The sequence below is a fragment of the Typopeltis vanoorti genome, chromosome 2, assembly GCF_054136105.1.
Source record: "Typopeltis vanoorti isolate ZY-2024b chromosome 2, IOZ_Tvanoo_1.0, whole genome shotgun sequence".
Lineage (NCBI taxonomy): Eukaryota > Metazoa > Arthropoda > Arachnida > Uropygi > Thelyphonidae > Typopeltis > Typopeltis vanoorti.
In genome coordinates, this window is record NC_143550.1 from 32796623 (window position 1) to 32809155 (window position 12533).

Below are 12533 nucleotides of genomic sequence, written 5' to 3' on the forward strand. Positions count from 1 at the left end.
CTTGCAAAACTGAAGTTTGCAGGGGGTGGAGGGACCGAAAATGAATGAAAGTGTTACAAGTCTGAAGTGTCTTTCAAGGACTCTGTCCTAGAGTTCTTGGATTATCTAAACCTCCCCCCCCCCCCCACACACACCAAGGCATTTAAAAGTGCTGTAAGCTTCTACTACAATGGGATAATCATAAAACATTCTAAGTTCTGCTCCTCTTGTGCTGTTCATAACATTGAGGGATGGTATCTATGAAGTTACTTTTATGCCCAGAAAATTTTTCCCAGTTTTCTTGTATTTACTGAGATTAAATATATTAATTTGTCATCATTTAACAATGGTATGATGACAATTTCCCTTGTAATAATATAGATTTTTGGAATGTACTCCATATGGTTGTTTTTGTTTGAAAAGTTACTAATCAGTTCTGTAGTTCTTTAGATTTCAAGAATTTATCACAAACTAATTTTATTTTGCAAGTTTACTAATATAAATTTATTAGCTACTTGTTGGAAGTAGTTTTAAAAAGTGTTCAATATTTGGTCTCTAAATCGGATTTCTAGATTATCCTGTGGCCCATCCATATTTCTGTAGGTTCACAACCTTGCATGGATGAGAAAAAAACAAAATTTAAATACATTTATAAATGAATATGATTAAACTTGGAATGATATCAGTGTTCAAAGCATTAAATGATTTTAGCTCTCTTCATTAAGCTGATCTGATTTCCCCCACTATTATAGACTTTGCAGTAATAGTGGTTAGGCTATTGCACAAATAATCAAGAGTCAGGAACAACATGTCAGCCTGGTTGGCCGAGTGGTTAGTGTATCTGCTCTCTAGCCAAAAGGCTGTGTGCTCGAAACCTGCCATGGGCATGTTTGTGATTGTCTGTGAAAATACTAGTGGTGGTGGTCAGCAGTAGATGGCATTGCTGTAGATGATGCGGTTTTGCTGTAGTTGGTGGAGACAGAGTTATAGAGTTGGTGCCCTTCCTCGACAAGTCTTTGGACTCCTTGGAGGTGTCACATAATAATAATATGTCACTAACAGCTGTTGACTCTTAATTTATTCTCAGAAATAGAACCACTTACTTCCAGTTAATAATTTTTAAGTAATTTCCTATTTCTTGTATATTTAATCACATAAAACTTCAATTTTGTGCAAATGAAAGGTTTCTTTTTAAATTCAATCAATACATAAATGATATTCGGAATGACCTGAAAGTAGATGCTCGCTGTTTGCTGATGATGAAAAGATAGGTAGAGCAATCAGGAATGATAGTGACATACAGCTTTTAGAGAATGATTTGAATAACCTGGAATGGTGAACAAATGATTAAGACTGTCAGTTCAATGTTAAGATAAAATTATGCACTTTGGCATGATTAGACTTCCAACAGCATATTGTATTGGTCGGATTATGCTACAAGAAATGGATGAGGCTAGGGATCTTGGAGCTATGGCGGATAGGAAGCTGAAGTTTCAAAGGTCATATTGCCAAAATTGGAAATACAACTCAGAGAATAATTGCAATGTTGAAACGAACATTGATACGTAGGAAAAGGAAGTCATTTTGCCTCTTTACAAAGCCTTCATACAACTGTCTCCTGTATCTGAACCATGTCTAGGTTTGGTTTCTTGGGTTTGGATGGGATAAAGAAGCTGTGGAGAGAGTGCAAAGAAGTATAACGGGGTTATGAAATGTAGATTCCAAATCCAGATTGAGAGTATGTGGACTGCAGACACTGGTCAACAGGAGAAAGAGAGGAGTGATACAATAAAGGTATATAAACTTCTGAAAAAGTGTTGTAGGTTATAAACTGATGTAATTTTTCATCATATAGAAGGCAGGAGAGGACAAGGGGGCATCCAAGGAAGAGCTAGATTTTTTCTTTCACAGAGCAGTGAGTGGAACAATTTGCCTGTTAAAGTAGTGAGTGCATCAGTGTGAATGATTTTAAGAGAAAGTATGGCATCTGGTATGGGAAATTTATGCCCCCCCTACTTTCCCCCAGTTCTGGATAGTTACCCTTCTGTAATGCATTGCATAATACACACCAAAAGGGATTGTGCTGTGCATATTATGGATTCATGATATTCCATAAAGCTGTATGTTATAAAATACTGTGAAGTTAACAGCTTTACCAACAAATAGCCTTTTCATGAAGATATTTCATATGAAAAAATCAGTTCAAAATGTTTGCACCTTACCTCTAAGGGATTATGTTTTGTGATTTGGGACATATCCTTCCCTAAGCATGATGTTTTTTCCAATCTAATCACTCCTTTCACACATGCAAATCAAACTCTGCATTCCACATTGATTAGCTTCTGATCACATGGGGAGCTTCAAAATCATATTTTCACATCATGCCTCTCTACTCTTGAAATGCTGTGACCAGATCTGGGCACAGTGATTCAAGTGTAGACTGTTCATATTCATTCATGTTCTTCATGGTTGCCATTCTCTGACATGCCCAACAGCATACTCAATAATTTAATTTTGATTCTTTTCCATTGTTTTCATTAATTGCATAGACACTTCTGAAGTTACGTATAGTACCCTGACTAAAGTGCATTACTTTACACTTGAGCTACATTATTTCTGAACCTGCAATCCAGATCTCTCTCTACAAAGAGTTGCACATTTCCAAATATCCCACTGATCTGAAATGATACATTACTGTTTGGTTCTTCTCTTGACCTGGTTGTGTAATAAGTTTTATAATAGGGAGGGTCCCAAAGGAGTGGAAGGGCAAAACAGTGCCATTGCACAACAATGGTGCTGAGGCAAATGTTTCCAATTTGTTATATCTCTAGCTATCATTAAGTATTAGAGAGTTTGGTTAAGACTAGGAAAAGGTTTAGTTGATAAGTGTAAGATTTACAGTGATGGTCAACATAGATTTGTACAGGGTATACTTATCGCTTTAGCAATCTCATATTTTATGAAAAACCAAATGCAATGAATAGTGTGGTAATATTTATAACTGAGGCTCACAGTATGGGTTTCCATGGTCGGATTGCAATATGTAAGCCCCACATCACCAAACAAGCATGCAGTGTTGTCTTCAGTGGTGCAAAGAGCATGTACAGTGGGAGATGGAATATATAATACAGGTAACCCCCGTATAACACAGTCGTTAGGGCCCTAAAAAAATGCACGTGAATTCGTGTTGTATGAAACAAATAACTAGTTTAAAAAACAGGGTTAGGTTCCAAAAATTAAAAAAAAACTGTACTATTTTCCTTTTGTAACTAAGAGAAATGCATTTTTATTAAAACAATAATTGATCAAAAGTATTACATATTAATATTATTACATAATGTTTTCTTCATCATCACTACTAAGTACCATTAAACGAGGGCGTTTTCTTTCTGGCAAAATATCCTCATCTTCTGAGCTTTCTTCAGCAGCATCTTGAGTTTTATGCTCTACTTCTTGCAAAAAATCTTATTTTTGATTGTTTGCTTTTAGCTGAGAGATCTTTATAAATTTCGTTGTATGGAGCTTAGCACCTGTGAAGTTCTCTCTTAAAATTTGTGCTTCTTTCGGTGGAAGGATCTTCATTTAGAAAATATAATTCCAATTGTTCAGCTAGGTCTAGGCCTTTCTTTATGCTGTTTAGGATAAATTATTTAACTTCATTTCCATCTGTGCTATCATCCTCTGAATTAATTTGGTTTATCTCAGATGCCATTTCCACCAAATTTGCTTCATCAGTCTTTTCTTCCACCAGTAATTCTTGAATATCTTCGACATTTATATCGTCAAAACCTTCCCCTCCTAGAGACTTAGCAAGTTCTATTATTGCATCCATTCTGTTTTCTGCTGGCTCGATTAGATTTTCACTTTGAACTGACTCTGGCCATATATTTTTCCAACAGGCATTTAACGTTGTCAGTTTTATTTCTTTGATGGATTAAGTTATGAGATTAATACAGTACAAAATTGTAAAACGTTTCCATGCCTTCGATAAACTTGTCGTCGACTTTATTCAAAACCCATTGTAACGATTTCCTGATGTAATTAGTTTTAAATGAAACTATAATTCCGTGATCTAACGGTTGAAGTAATGAACTTGTATTTGGTGGTAAGAAAATAATTTTGACATTTGAATGATTTAAATCTTTCGGATGGCTGGGTGCATTATCCAACATCAGCACAACTTTAAAATCTAGATTTTTCTGCTTTAAATAGTTTTCCCACACTTGGTACAAAACAGTTTAGAAACAATTTTTTAAATAAATCAGTAGTTACCCAAGCTTTCTTATTTGCCATCCAATAAAGCACTCTTATTTAGGTTTTTCATTGCATGAGGATTGAGGGATTTATAAGCTAGCATGAATTTTACCATGTGATCGCCCGAAGTGTTACTGCACAAAAGTAATGTTACACAGTTGATGCTTTAAAACCTGATGCAACTTTTTCATTTTTTTGAAATAAATGTTCTCTTGGGCATTTTTTCCACCAATGGCTCATCTCATTGGCATTAAAAACCTGATGTTCAATAATACATACAAAAAAAAAGTACAAAGGACAAAACAGTGAAAGTATGTTTAATACTCCGTGAACAAAATGAATTTAAAATTCTAAAATTCTGTACGCAAATCTGACACGACATACAATCTCGAATGAGATCGTGCTTGCTCTTAAAAGCTCTCATCACGTCCTGTGTTGTATGGGAATTTCCCCAATTCTCAAACTGTGTTGTAGGAATGCAGTGTTATACAGGGATTACCTGTATTTATAATTCAAAAATATTACCACTAGTATGCTAATATTTTTGAGTTATAAATATTTGATGGGATACTGCATGGCAAGTTGACGTGAAAGGTGAGAATGAATAGACTGGTGACATAGATAGGAAATGGGTTGTCTGTGAAAGATATTGAAGTTGTGTGTATATATACAGTGCTTGGAAAGAAGTTAATGAACACCATAGTATGAGCAACAAACAGCCATGGAGCCCACCTTAATAAGAATGTAGGACTCCCTTTTGATGCGATGACTGCAGCAATCCTACGGGCATACTTTCCATAAGTGTATGATAGAGATCAAAGGGAATTTTGGATTATTCTTCCTGTAGGCATGTAATGAGGTCCTGGACTCTTGTGGGGTGGATGTCCCTTGAACTCACGTGACACTCCAGTTCGTCCCACAGATGTTCATTAGGATTGAGATCAGGACTCTGTGGAGGACAGTCAAATGTGGTGATGTTCATGTCCACAAACCGCACAGTTACAGCAGCAGCTTTATGGCACAGTGTATTGTCTTGCTGAAAGAGACAATGGTCAGTTTCTGTACAAATGTCAAAAAGTAGGAAGCATTGAATTGTTCAGAAACCTCAGAGTTCAATGTCCATGGCACACAAACAGAGGATTGAGGCCCAAACACAACCATACCATCACAGTGCCGCCTCCAAATTTCATAGTTGGGGTTGCGCACACTGGTAAAATCATTCACTGGGCATCTGCCACACCCGTCCATATGCTTGGTAGAGGGTGTAGTGTGTTCCATAACATAGCTTTCCAAGCTTCGATCTCTCACTGTACACGCTTTTTGTACTGAAGACAATGCTGAATGTTGGTTTGGGTAACATGTGGCTTACATATTGCAGTCCTATGATTGAAACCCATATTGTGAGTCTCGGTTCTAAATGTTTCTGTGCAGATTCATGTTCCAGCTGATGCCCAGAACTCTGCATTCAGTGTGTGTCAGCCAATGAGTTGCGTTTTGTGCATATCGTCCTTTGTAGCACTCTAGGGTCATGTCTGGTGAGTATGGTGGATCATTCACTGCAGGTAGCACTTGCAGTTAACCCTCTGTGCTTCCATCTCAGTGTAGTATCACTGATTGTTGACCTAGCATAGCTCAATTTGTCAACAATTTACCAAATATAGAATGCCATGTTGCAGGCCTGTATCATGATGCCCCTTTCTTGCAGCCATTTCACTCAGATACAGTTGCACTGACATAGGAGTATCATATTCCTCCAATTTATACTGGTTACAACATGTGGCTCATTACATGGCACGATGCACCTTATTCATGGGGTACCCATTGACTTCTTTCCAAGGGATATGTATAGGGTAGGCACTGTCCCAGGAAAAGGAGGTAATCAGTGGTGTTTCACAAGATTCGGTTCCTATTCAGCTTAATATTTCAATGTGGATTAATAGAGAATATTCAATTGCTTCTCATGATGCATGGTTGGGAAAAGTTAAAAGAAGCAATACAAATGTGAAGTTTTTAGCTTGAACAGATGAGCAGATTGCCATTTTAACATTAATGAGTATAAGGCCAGCCTGGTTGGCTGAGTGCTTAGCATGTCCATTCTCCAAACCAACAGACTATGGGTTCAAATCCTGCTTTGGACATGGAGCATCACATCTTCCATCTGAAGACATTTTGTGAATGTCTTCAGATGGAAGATGTGATGTCATTGTAAAATTATAAATTAAAAAACCTTAGCTCACTTAACATTTTAGTGAAGTGTGAGGGTTGGGTTAAATTTCAGCTAGGACATTTAAAGCTATGAGGCCAGCATATTATGCAGTTTTAACTGCATTGTGTTTGTCTATCTAGCAAGGATGAAAACTAGAAGGGAGAACCCTTCCACCTTCGTAAGAGTCTGACTAACTTGCTTTCAAGTGAAAAGACCTTGGGAATCCTAAGTAGTTGTGCACAATTATTTAGCAACTCCATAGCTCACAGGTGGAAGAGATTCATAGTTTAGGAGTGTTAGTTGACAGAGACTTGAAGTTCTAAGGACACAGTGCAAGGTTTCCAGTCAGGAAGGCATGGCATGAAAAGTGTTTGTGCCACCATACAAAGCCTTGCAGACTACACCTGGACTATTGTGTATGAATTTGGTTACCTGGTTTCCAGGATGATGAGGAAACAGTGGAAAAAGGTCCAGATGAGTAACTGAGAGACAAAATCAGGACTCTAAATGTCGATTATGAGAAGAGATGAGTAAATGAATTTGCTGAGTTCAATGGATAGACAGAAAAGAGGTGATGTAGAGACATTTAAAGTTAGTGAAGAAATTTTTACCAGCTTAAAGGAGAAGAAATTATACAAATTGTGGGGAGAGATGATGAAAAAAAATAATAAAAGCCATCGGTTGAAGATATTATGAGTATAGTAAATAAACAAGAGATTGAGATAGAGTGTTTTTTGTAGAGTTATGGGTAAGCAGAACATGTCCCAAGGCTGACTTTAAGGTTCATGACTGCACAGTGGTGTGTTGTTTTTGGCTATTTTGTATGTTATTTTATTATGTCTGTTTTAGTTCAGATGGGCATTTTTCCTTTGACTGCTATAATTTTGGTTTTTTCTTGAGAAATTGCTAAATATAATATCATTAAATTCATATTAAAGGGATAAAAATCCTATGTTGTTATATAGCCAGTAAGTGAAACTCAAGGTCGATAACTACGATCTATGAGTTTCAATGCCGAAAAACTATCGGCGAAGGCAATTCGAAGCAAAGGTGGAGCAAGCTCCCTCACTATACTTGATATTCTCTCATAATGTAAAACACAGCTTCTAGGAGATGTAATACTGTCATTACATTATGAGGAGAGGTCACTACCCAGACCGGTTTCAACCTTTTTTGAGGTCTCATCAGTGAGTAGGTAGACCTGGAAGATATCAAAGCTTAGTGAAAAGAACTTGCATACCTTCACTATACGAATGCCATAAAGGTGTGCTTATGTTTTGTAATTAAAATGAAAAGCCAAAATTAAGTTGCCAGAAAACTAGCCATTTGGCTTTTTATTTTAATTACAAAACATACGCACACCTTTATGGCATTCGTATAGTGAAGGTATGTAAGTTCTTTTCACTAAGCTTTGATATCTTCCAGGTCTACCTACTCACTGATGAGACCTCAAAAAAGGTTGAAACCGGTCTGGGTAGTGACCTCTCCTCATAATGTAATGACAGTATTACATCTCCTAGGAGCTGTGTTTTACATTATGAGAGAATATCAAGAATAGTGAGGGATCTTGCTCCACCTTTGCTTCGAATTGCCTTCGCTGATAGTTTTTTGGCATTGAAACTCGTAGATCGTAGTTATCGACCTTGAGTTTCACTTACTGGCTATATAACAACATAGGATTTTCATCCCTTTAATATCTATTAAGTTGAAAGTTTATTTTTCACTTGGTTAGAGTATAATAAAATTAGTTTAATCCTTTATCCAAGTGTGAGCAAACAAAGTTTGCACCTGAAAGTATCTTCAGGACTGGGGTAAGGTGGTAACAACACCAGGGCAACTCGTTGCAAAGGTGGAGCAAGATACCAACAGTCCTATCTCAGTATCTCCTATAATGCAAAGCACATCTCCTTGCGGATACTGAGATAGGAGTGTTGGTATCTTGCTCCACCTTTGCAACGAGTTGCCCTGGTGTTGTTACCACCTTACCCCAGTCCTGAAGATACTTTCGGGTGCAAACTTTGTTTGCTCACACTTGGATAAAGGATTAAATTAATTTTATTATATCTATTAAGTTGCCAGAAAACTAGCCGTTTGGCTTTTCATTTTAATTATAAAATCATTAAATTCAATTTATATACGGTTTTTTTTTTTGTAAATTGTCCTCAGGCACTACAAACCGGGTCGGCGGGCGCCACCGCCAGGGCGCACACATGCCTGGATCATTACAGGGGCACTTAGATAGAAATTGCATGCTGGCGGCAAAGACCCTAGCGCCACCACTGACTACAAATATCACTTGATTACCTTAAAGAGCAAGGTATCTAAAACAAAATTATTTTACATTCAGATTTTTTCTTTGTTGGTTATCATGCATTTTTTATTTCATTCATACATATCCAAACAATATTGGAGATAGGGGACATCCTTGTGTTAAATTCCCCTATTGCTTCTAATTTTGGTTTGCTCTTACCTCTTCATGTGGCCTCATGCACCTCATAGAGCAATAAGTAAGCAAACTTGCCTCTTTATATTTTTATTACTATTTTCTGAAAGGCTGTAGAGTGGTTTATTAAATTCATGGATAGGTGGTTTTTTAATAACTAAAGGATTTACATTTCTTTTCATTCATATGAAAACTCCAAGAAATACGTAATACTATTTATTTAAAGCTATAATTTCAACCTGAATACAGGCCATCATCAGTGGCAACAATAGTTAATTACAAGGTAAAATGTAAACAAGGAATTGGACTTGATGTGATATTTATGTGATGTAACAAATAAAAATTCAATGATATAACTGAGGGAATATTGCAATATTAATTATTCATTACTTATTCTAATTACACATCAATAACTTTTAATAAGACTTTCCTATATCTTAGAGAGAGAGAGAGAGAGGCAGTCATTCCAGTTTAAGTTTGGATGGTGAAGTAAAACCTCAGTGCTTTAGTTAAACAAATATTCAAATTTATACCAACATTGATGAAGTAAGCATGTTTCAAACCATAAGATATTGTTGCAATCCGTATCAATTCTATGCTGTACCAAGACAGATTTCTCAGATTTACTGTTACTAATATAAGCTTAGTGTTCTTGTATTCTCTTTTCTACTGAGCATTCAGTTTGTCCAAAAAAGGAATGACGGTCACAAGGAACTTAGTAGATACTAGGGAGAGCTAGAGGAGACTGTTTTCTTAGAAAGATGGAAACCGTGCTGATAATTTGTTGATAGGAAGAAAAGTAATCACTACATTGTATTTCTTAAGAATTCTGGAAATGGATTCTGAGATGCCGGCAATGTATGAGATTGGAACTTGATGTACTGTTTCCTTGTTATTTGAACTAGGATTATAGGAATTAAAAAGCTTTTATGTGATCCTTTCAGAGAAGCTATTGAGTTTCATATTTTGTTGGATGTTCAAGGTGTAGAACAAATAGTATGGGCATGTCACAAAGCTTTTATAATTTCAGTCTTCTGTGATGGTGAGCTGATTGCTATTGAATATAGCATCCAATGAAAGTAGGCTTTTGATAAACAGAAGTCATTAATTCACCTGATGGTGAGTGGTGGAGTAATTGTACCATGTAATTGTACTTAAATTATCTTGACCCTTCAATTATCAGAACTCTTATGACTAGATATATCAATGTTTTTTCAGTTCCTAGATTTTATAGGGATTCTAAAATAGCTAATGTTGAGATTGAATCAAATGCATTTTCAAACTCAATAAATGCCAGACCTAAGTATTTTTGGTATTCATTTGTCTTATTACATATATATATGATGAATAATGCTGTAATTTTTTCACAGTCCTACTTGTTCTTGAGGTTGGCAAAAGTTTGTTTTGTATCCTGTTGCTAATGATTTTTGTAAAAATTTTGTATGTTGTTGAAAGGAGTATACAGAGAATATATTAAAAATTACTATAATAAGGATAGCATTATTCTGACTCTTTGGTATTTTCTTCTGTCTTAAACAGGATTTATAAATTTTATTTAACATACACTATGTTGCCAGAAGTGTCTGGTAAGCCCAACTGATAAGCCCAACAAACTGACGTTTGCTGGTGCTGATCTGTCAGTTTGTTGGGCTTATCAGTTTGGATGTTCTAGTATGTTTCTACTTCACGATATCCTCGCTGACATTAGATCGGGGCACATGCAATGTGACGGAAATCTCTCGGACTGAATGACCGAACTTCTGAGCTCCACCTGCTGTACCACACTTGAATGGACTCAACTCTTTTAGTCTACTCATACTGACACTAAGGAAAGTCTACACTGCTAATGACCACATGCCTATGTAAGCAAACAAAGTTTGCGCCTGAAGTATTTTCAAGATTTCACCTTTATCACGAGTTGCCCCAGTCCTGAAAATACTTCAGGCAAAAACTTTGTTTGCTTACACTTGGATAAAAGATTAAATGAAATATATAATTGGCAGCACAGCCAAGTGAAAAAAACTTCCATCAACTATCTCTAATCCAGAGAATTTTAATAATAAGGTGTTGACACCTTTTGGCAACTAGTATATGGTGATATGACTTCTGCATTACTTCCACCTTAGTATCACCACCTCTGGGTCTGGCTCCTACTGATGAGATCGAAACCAGTCTGGGTAGTGGCCCTTCCCTTAATGCATAGCTTTATATATGTCCACAAGGAGATGTGCTTAGCATTATGGGAGATACTAAGGCAAGTGATCAGAACTTATTCCACCTTTACCACGAGTTGCCCCAGTCCTGAAAACACTTCAGGTGCAAACTTTGTTTACTTACACTTGGATAAAGGATTAAACCAAATATATAATTGGTAGCATAGCCAAGTGAAAAAACTTCGATAAAGCATTCTTAAAGTAAAAATATGTTCTGACTGTTTAAGTTGTAAGTATACACTAATCTTTTAAATACACACCAATGTCTTCACACCTGGTCCAGGACAATAATCATTTTTGTTATTAAAAAGAGGAGAAAGAGAATCTCAAATATAAGGTTTCAAAAACAGGTTCCTCCTCTGTGAGATGAGTATCCATCTTGTCTGATAAAATGAATCGTATTGGAATGGAATTTCATGATCAATACAAGTGATCATTAAAAAAAAAATAAATAAATAAAAAAATACAGCTTGGCTTGGGTGGCAATGCTATTCGAGGAATAACCAAATTTAAAGAGTAGTGTGTGCAAAAAATATTAGTCATCTGGCAGCAGGAAAATTTTATATACCTTCACAATTTATTTATTTTTTTTTGCTGAGTGGTTAGTGTATCCATTCTCCAACCAGCAGGGTGTGGGTTTGAATCCTGTGCTATGAACATGGATGTTTGTGACTTTCTTTAGTTGAGAAATGAATTTCATCAATCCACCACTGCCTTGCTTTATTAGAGGCCTGAAATAATTTCAAAAACTTCCATGTTTGGTCTCTAGAGCAGTTTTCTGGATTCTGTTAAAAAAAAAAGTAAAATTAATAAAATGGAAAAAAAAAATCATTAGCCTATTCATGATGCTAATATACTGCAGGTTTACACCCTCTTATATGGGTGGGAGTTCCATAAACAAAGAAGATAATAAATTTGATTCTAGGAGCTGATTTTGCAAAAGTGGAGGAAATCCAAGCAAACGTAGCTAAAATGAATTGTTAATATTGGTGCACTACTTACTGTATTATCTCATCATATAACACAAGGTGATGCAAATCAAATGGTTTAAAAAAAACATTTTAACCTTTTAAGGGAAATGGTTACACCATGATACTGCTGAATTATGCAAAGGCATTCAGCAGAATACCACGCAGATCTCTGTTACACAAGTTGGAGAAAATGGAAAAGTCTGCTGCTGTTAAATTTGTATGTTAATGACATTTGATGATTTGAGGGGGAATCGATCAGTTTTGGTGTTGATGCAAAACTGAGGAGAACAATAGTTAACAAAGGTGATGTAGAGGACCTGCAGAATGACTTAAATAAATTGGCAGTGTGGAAAAAGGATAATGTTTTTGTCAGTTTAATGTGACAAAATGTAAGGTTATAACCTTTGGGATGAAAAGATTTCATGCTGTGTATTAGTGATGGTATTGGATTGCAGGAAATTGAGGCT